The sequence below is a fragment of the Salmo salar genome, chromosome 24 (assembly GCF_965601325.2).
Source record: "Salmo salar chromosome 24, fSalSal1, whole genome shotgun sequence".
Taxonomy (NCBI): Eukaryota; Metazoa; Chordata; class Actinopteri; order Salmoniformes; family Salmonidae; genus Salmo; species Salmo salar.
This window is the reverse complement of record NC_138314.1, coordinates 19083776-19091544: the sequence shown is the minus strand read 5'-3', so window position 1 is coordinate 19091544 and position 7769 is coordinate 19083776.

Below are 7769 nucleotides of genomic sequence, written 5' to 3'. Positions count from 1 at the left end.
GCATGTTTTGGTGTCATTCATTGTCAGTTTGTGCATAACCTTTTAAAATGCATAAATGATATGTCAGTGTATGCTGTAGCTAGATCTTTGTGCACATGGAATTATCTTTGACCAGTGGTGCCACACAAATCCATCAATGACTAGCGACTGGTGTTAAAGTCAGGTCTATCATGGGTGGCGAATATGAAAAATGACTGCAATTTGGCATAATTCATGTGTTTCTGGGTATTTGAGCCATTGGGGTACACCTGTTCCATAACTGGGTCTGCAGCACAGATTTTGTTTTTAACCTGAAAACCCCTGGGGACATTACTGCCCTTTAATGCAATGGTCATATTTTTGCCTTAAAAGGTGACTCCCAGGTCTTTGACAGTTTTATGGTGGCAGTGTTTTCCCCAGGACAGTGACTCGTAAGGTCAAATGTATTTAGTCAACAAGCAATGGTAAATATTGTGGGAAATTACACCTGTATAGTGGCTTGTGTACTGTCAGACGGTACAGTATGAAGATGGGCAGAGACTGCTTCTCCAATAGAAATTCCCGATCACACTTGTCGGTGATGTAATGAAGCTGTTTTTAATGTCATATGTTGAACATCCTTTGTCTAATGCTGAACTTTTATGGACTACTGAATTTCCAAACTCTGTCCTGTTCTCAACCCCTGGGTGCATGTGTTTTGCCCTAGCACTACACAGCTGATTCAAAGCTTAAATTAGTTATTTGAATCAGCTGTGTAGTGCTAGGACAAAAACGTGCACCCGGGTTATAGAAGTGGCCTTTCACATCTAGGTGTGATGCCATGTTACCTCACAGGACTAGGAAAAAGCACTGCTCCCCCTGTTAGCCTCTTATCCTGCTGGACCTTTCTCGAGGGAGAAGAACCATCTTCAGTAGGCTGACCGCAGTGCCTGGACCTTCAGCTTTAATGGCAAGAACTGGTGAACTGATAAGTTACGCAAAGTACTTTATTTTCTTTTAGGGAATAGTACCTGTAATTCGGTACATAAATTGTGACTGAAGAGCCCATGCACTAAACAATCTTTTAAGGAAATGTAGTCTTTAAAGAGCTAGTGTAGCCTGACTGGTACACTTTAAGACTACATTCAAGGAAAGAAGCCTCCAACTCAAAGGAAGAGCTATCAGACAAAGCAACCAGGGACAAAACCCAAGGAGCAGTCCACGAGAGGGACCATCCAAACTTGGGAAAGGAGCAAGAAACCACCAACGAACCCCTCAACTCAGGACAAAGGAGGACACCCCCACCATCTTTCCTTTGTTCACCTCCATGCGGCCTAACCGGAGCCCATCTTCAATATTCATATCTTGAGTTCTGTCTTATTCTATTTCCTACCTTTTCATGATCACTCATGTTTGTACATATGAGTGATGTTTGTACATATTGTTTGCTTAGTGTTATTGACTGTTGATTGTATAACGATCTTGTTAGTCTTCTGGGGAAACAACTCATATATTCTCAAAGAATTCATACCTTCAGGTTAATCAATGTATTACTATTATAATTTTAGTCAGTTATTGTAAATAACTGTCAGACCTTAAAAGACCAGCTTTGTCCAAGGAAGGACTGGTGTCCCGCTAATTGGGCTCCCGAGTGGTGCCGCGGTCTAAGGCACTGCATCTGACGTCACTACAGACCCTGGCTCGAATCCAGGCTGTATCACAACCGGCAGTGATTGGGAGTTTTATTTTATGTCTCCTTTATTTCACCAGGTAGGCCAGTTGAGAACAAGTTCTCATTTACAACTGCGACCTGGCCAAGATAAAGCAAAGCACTGCGACAAAAACAAATGTTACACATGGGATAAACAAGCGCACAATTGGCCCTGCGTTGTCTGGGTTAGGGTTTGGCCGAGGTAGGCAGTCAATGAAAATAATTTGTTCTTATCTGACTTGCCTAGCTAAATACAATTTACAAAAATCATAGTAATAAGTGTCATGGTGACGTTGGCTAACTAAGCTCAAACGCAGAAACACGTCATCTGAGCTAACGGTCTTCTCGCGCAGAACTGCGCAAATGCAGGCCATCATATCAGAGGCACTCTTATGATAAATGAAAACATGTCACTTTCATTAGGTTGGTTGGACCGTTGGAGTAATAACATGTTCAACTTTAAGACATTGGTTCGAATTTAGGTTGTGCCTTTAGATTTCGAGAAAAAAAATCGACTTGGTCCGTTTAGCGAAGGGCTTAGATTAGAAACTCTGTGGCACCGTCTTGACTTTGTTACATGTGAGAGAAATTGACAATTAAGGTGACTCTAACAAACTTTAAAAATATGACCCACCCAATGGTTTTCTCTGAGTTTATTTCATAGTTAAACGAATTGATTAATCCAGTTTCAAGTTGATGGACAAACTTAATCTTTAGGATGTTTTACTGTGGTTTTTGGTTGAATTTGTGTCTCGGCCTTGGGGTACATACCAGTGCCTAGGCTTCAAAAACTACTCCGACCACACGCACTTTCAGATGTTCGTAAACCAATCACCTCACAGAACGCAGACACACCTCCTGGGCTCACTGACATAAATAATTCCTTCAGGCAGGGAGTACAGTATGATACCAAAACTAAATGATCTGTTTTAGCTATACGTGCAAACTAAATCCGTGCTTTACTAAATTTGCTACCCAGAGGCAGTCAGTAAAGGCTGATATATAGTTTTTCGAAGTCTGAGGACATATAGCGCTGTCCTTTTCGAGAGTAAAAAGCTACCGTGTCTTAGGGGGTGATATTTAATGTGCAATGTACTGTTTTAGCTAGTGATGGAGGGGATCAATACAAGTTACATATTATTTTTGATGAAATATATCGTATCATTTAACAATATTGCAATATTATTTTTGTGCTAGCACCAAAACTCCAGTATTTTTTTCCTTCATAGCTTGTTTTCCATCTTTTTACTTATGGAGACAATTTGTTTTCAGCACATATTTCCATGACTGACTAACACTCGTTTTCTCATGGCTTTCTCTTGTTCCTCTTCAGAAGACATATGGTGAGAAATATCGAAACGCAGTAAAATCACAGTATCGAATTGCAATACATATAGAATCGTGAGAATCGCTACATATATACATTGCGTCTTATCGTGATAATATCGTATCGTGAGGTTCCTGGCATTTCCCAGCCCTAGTTTCTTAGCCCAGTTATATTTCACTTCCCGATTACAAATAAAAGGCCACCCTTGTCCTCTGTACGGATTTTTCTACCAGTAGTCCTTAGAGTAATCTACATCCCAAAGAATACAACGGCTTCATTGTCCTTGTGACCCTTCTTGACTCTGGTTCCAAGCATTTAGTGTCTGATTGGCAATAGAAACACTTCTGAAGCAGGCCATTTATCACCAGCAGCCAAATCCTGTTCAGTTTGTTAATAAAATTCCAAAACAGTAGGTTGACTAGCTGTTCAAAATGAGTAATCTTTTGAGCTGCTTCTCTTCTAATTACTTCGGTGTTCACCGCTCTGTTACATTGTACCGTATTTGTCAGGCTGGTTTTTAAATGTATGAATGGATTTCATAGTATGCTCAACCCAGAGTCTGTCTAATCTCGAAGGAGATTGGGTATCAATGTTGTGCTATAGCCTGGGCACCATTCTGTCTCTGCCTGTTCCGGTTTATCGCCATCTTGGCAACAGTCGTGCAATCAAACTGGTCTATACGTGAGTACAATAACTACGAACAGTGTATCTTTATGAAGATATATTTATTGCTAGCTTGATATGCCTTCTACAAGCATGAGATAGACGCTTTCCTCGTGAACCCCCAAATTCTCACAGGCCCTTATTAGCATATGGCCAATCGAGATACAATATGCAAATAACGCCACAGCAACAACATAAAATTGTTGAACGTATAAACAGTCAAACTTGACTTGTGGTTTTATTAGTTTGGTTTATGTCCTTCTCTTGTGCCTCCCTAAAGAGTTTGGCAACCCTATGCCTTAACAGGAGTGGCTGCTACTGTGTGTGTGGTTGGCTGTATGTGGCTCACATGGCTTGTGGCTTTAGGGCACGTGTCTACCCTGAAGGAAGACTCCAAAGCACAGGTTACATTCTTTGTTTTCTTCTGATGCGTCCGAGAACTGGAATATGTCCTCAGACAGAGAGATCATCAACCTCATATAATTACTTATATAATCCCATATAGTAATTTAATCGGTTCTCTGTAAGTGTGATCAACCTGTCCAGGTTATCAGTCTAACTACTCCCCTGTGACACCAAATAAAACGGTGACATTAATGGCTCCCCTTGACTCTGTCATCTTCAGGAACCTCCAGCAGGACTACCTAAGCACATTTTACGGATCATGAGGTAGTACATTACTACAGTTACACTGTACTAACCAGGGACCATGAATAGCTTCGATACTCAAGTTACTCATGTGACTAGTGTCCAAACTGTCTGCCACTAATTGACTACACTCTGCAGCTGCTGTCCACTCACAACCTCAAGAATGTTTTCTCAAACTTCTATTTTTAACTCGCACTGTTAGATTGCTGGGGTTTGCATTATGGCTGCACCATGGCAGCCTCAATCCACCACATCCATGGATTCATTCACTATTAGGTATACCAGGGGTGGGAAATAATTTTGAGTTGAGGGCCACATCAGGATTTCTAAATTCAGTGGAGGGCCAACCAATTTGTTCGTCAAAACCAAGTTGTGGGCCAGAAAAGGGCCAGTTATTTGAAAACGTGTAGGTCCATTATAACTTTAATAAGAAATGGCCGTATGTTAACCACCCCGGATGTACAGTGACTTCAGAAATTATTTATACCCCTAAACTGATTCCACATTTTGTTGTGTTACAGCCTGAATTCAACATTTATTGGATTCTTCAAGCTCTGTCAAATTGGTTGTTGATCATTGCTAGACAGCCATATTCAAGTCTTGCCATAGATTTTCAAGCAGATTTAAGTCCAATATGTAACTAGGCCACTCAGGAACATTCATTGTCGTCTTGGTAAGCAACTCCAGTGTATATTTGGCCTTGTGTTTTAGGTTATTGTCATACTGAAATATTAATTTGTCTCCAGTGTCTGTTTGAAAGCAGACTGAACCAGGTTTTCCTCTAGGATTTTTCCTGTGCTTAGCTCTGTAGTATTTATTTTTATCCTAAAATACTCCCTAGTCCTTGTTGTTGACAAGCATACTCATAACATGATTCAGCCACCACCATGCTTGAAAATATGAAGAGTGGTACTCAGTAATGTATTGTGTTGGAGTTTTCCCAAACATAACGCTTTGTATTCAGGACATAATATAATTTCACTTTGAAATGATGGGTTATTGTGTGGTGGCCAGTAATACAACATGTAGAAAAAGTCAAGGGTTGTGAATATTTTCTGAAGGTACTGTATACAGTACTTCACACAATTAGAGACACACAAAAAATACGTACGTGACCGACAAATATGAATGGAGGGGGTAGGGGCAGAGTGGTTTAATCAAGCCTGAGCCACCTTTGTCCCAGCACAATTCCACTGTTGTTGACCCTCTCTTGAAGGAGTGTAGTGTTATAAAACTATACTGTAGCTAATGTTATCACCTAGGGAAGGATGTGTATCAGTTAAGTGTGTTTTGTCCAAGCGGTAGAAAAAACAGAGGTGAAATAACAGTACATAGCCTTGGAGCACAGAAGGTTGGTGGCACCTTAATTGGGGAGGATGGGCTCGTGCTAATGGCTGGAGCGGAATTAGTGGAATGGTATTAAATACATCAAACACACAGTTTCCATGTGATTGATAACATTCCATTAGCGCCGTTCTAGACAATATTTTGAGCCGTCCTCCCCTCAGAAGCCTCCACTGCCTTGGAGATGAGACTAAACAAAAAACCTATGGAAATTGTTATTTTACATTCAATTACTCTACATTCTTAGTTTATAAACTTTGGTATGAAGAGTTGGAGGCTAAAGTTCTCTGAGTCTTAATGGACTCCAAGAATGAACATTGGGGGGCAAGGGGTAGTGTCATGGTGAGGTCATGGAGAAAGTCATGATCAGGCCAGTTGACTCTTTGGCCCGAGGTTAGGGGTGTGGCTCTGCAGGGTTAGGTAGACGGTATGATGCAACATTAGTAGCGATGTCATGTTTGTTGGGTGTCTACGCAGGATAAAAAAAGAAGCGTCTCCCAGCCGAACCAGTGCTTCCATCCAGAATAAGTTTGGTGGGAGGAGCTATAGGAGGACAGGCTTATTGTAATGGCTGGAATGGAGTAAATAGAACAGAGTCAAACATGTGGTTTGCATATGTTTGATGTATGATACCATTCAATTTATTCCATTCCAGCCATTACAATGAGCCAGTCCTCCTAAAGCTCCTCCCACCAGCCTCCTCTGGTGTATGGATGACACTAATCTAATCTGTCTGTCTTTTTCATTACCTCTCAAAGCCCATAGGTCTTTGGCCCCAGGGCAACATCTCTAGCTACAAAAATACAATTTATAGGGTTATGCAATGCTGTTACGTGAATCATAAAAACAATAAATTTTACCATGGATTTTTATGCTTTTGTAAATTATAATATAAGGAACTTTTGATATCTATGCATCTCTGATCTCATCCAGTATCTCAATTTAATGGAGCTACACTCTGGTTTTATTTGTACAATTCCGTCATTGCTAGAGGAATATTGTTGTCTAGTCAGTCATGCAGTCTTAACATGTGAACCTTTTATAACACAGGAGTCCAAAGGGGGGGCGGGGTGGGGGGTGGCATGAGTCCAAAGGGGGTGGCCTTGTTCCACCAATACCATCAGAGACCACTCTTCCTGAAAAGGGGTTTTATGTAACAGCAACAAAGACTGGCCAGACATGTGGCCCTGGGATAAAGTTGACATATTTTCATGCATTGCTGAAAACAATGAATTAATCGCCCACAAATGGTGGGAATCAGCAGTTTGTCCACTGGAATGTTAGTTCTAATCTGCCTTTCTATTTTACTTTGTTGAGTCCCTTAGAAACAAGTTGGACCACAGCTCTAGGAAAAAACATTAAGTTAGTTCTTTAATCTAATCTCTAACAAAGTTTCCATACCTTGCACATAGAGTTGTATAGAGGACTCTAGTGCCCCAAAAAATATTTTAGTATGGGCAGCGCCACTGAGGACCATTTTGAAGTAGTCAACTGGGTAGGACTTCCTATGGGTTAGGGAAGGATCACAATTCTATCCAGGTCATCAGGAGGGATCAGCCAATTAATTATACTTGTGAGAAAACATTCCATAAATGCAGGTGGCAGTACATTTCCAACCTTGGCTTTATACCTGTTCAAACAACACACTCCAAGTGACAGTATGCACCCTTTTAGTTTGTTTACCAATTTATAGAAGTTGTAGATGAAAATTGGCTACTTCAAAATGGAAATGGCCTCAATGGCACTGTCGTGCGATCACAGATGCCATAATGGGAAAGATACGTTGCGATCTCTATACAACTGTATGACCTTGCATTAATGAACTAGTGTCAGTAGGCCTGTGGTATGAATGGAGGTTAGCCATGTGACTTCTTAGGGTTGCAGGATACTATCACTCTGGTTCAATGGCTGACTCTGGTTACACAACTTAGCCATGCTAGTCAATTTTCCAAAATAAGGAACCAAAAAGTTTTCCAAAATAAGTAACATTACAGTGCAATACTTATTATTTGATGGGTATGACAGTGTTGAGGGGATTTAACTCAAATGCATTTGTGTAAACCTAGTCTAAACATGTTCACACCTGTCATTATTGAAAGCGAAATTGTAACCGTATAA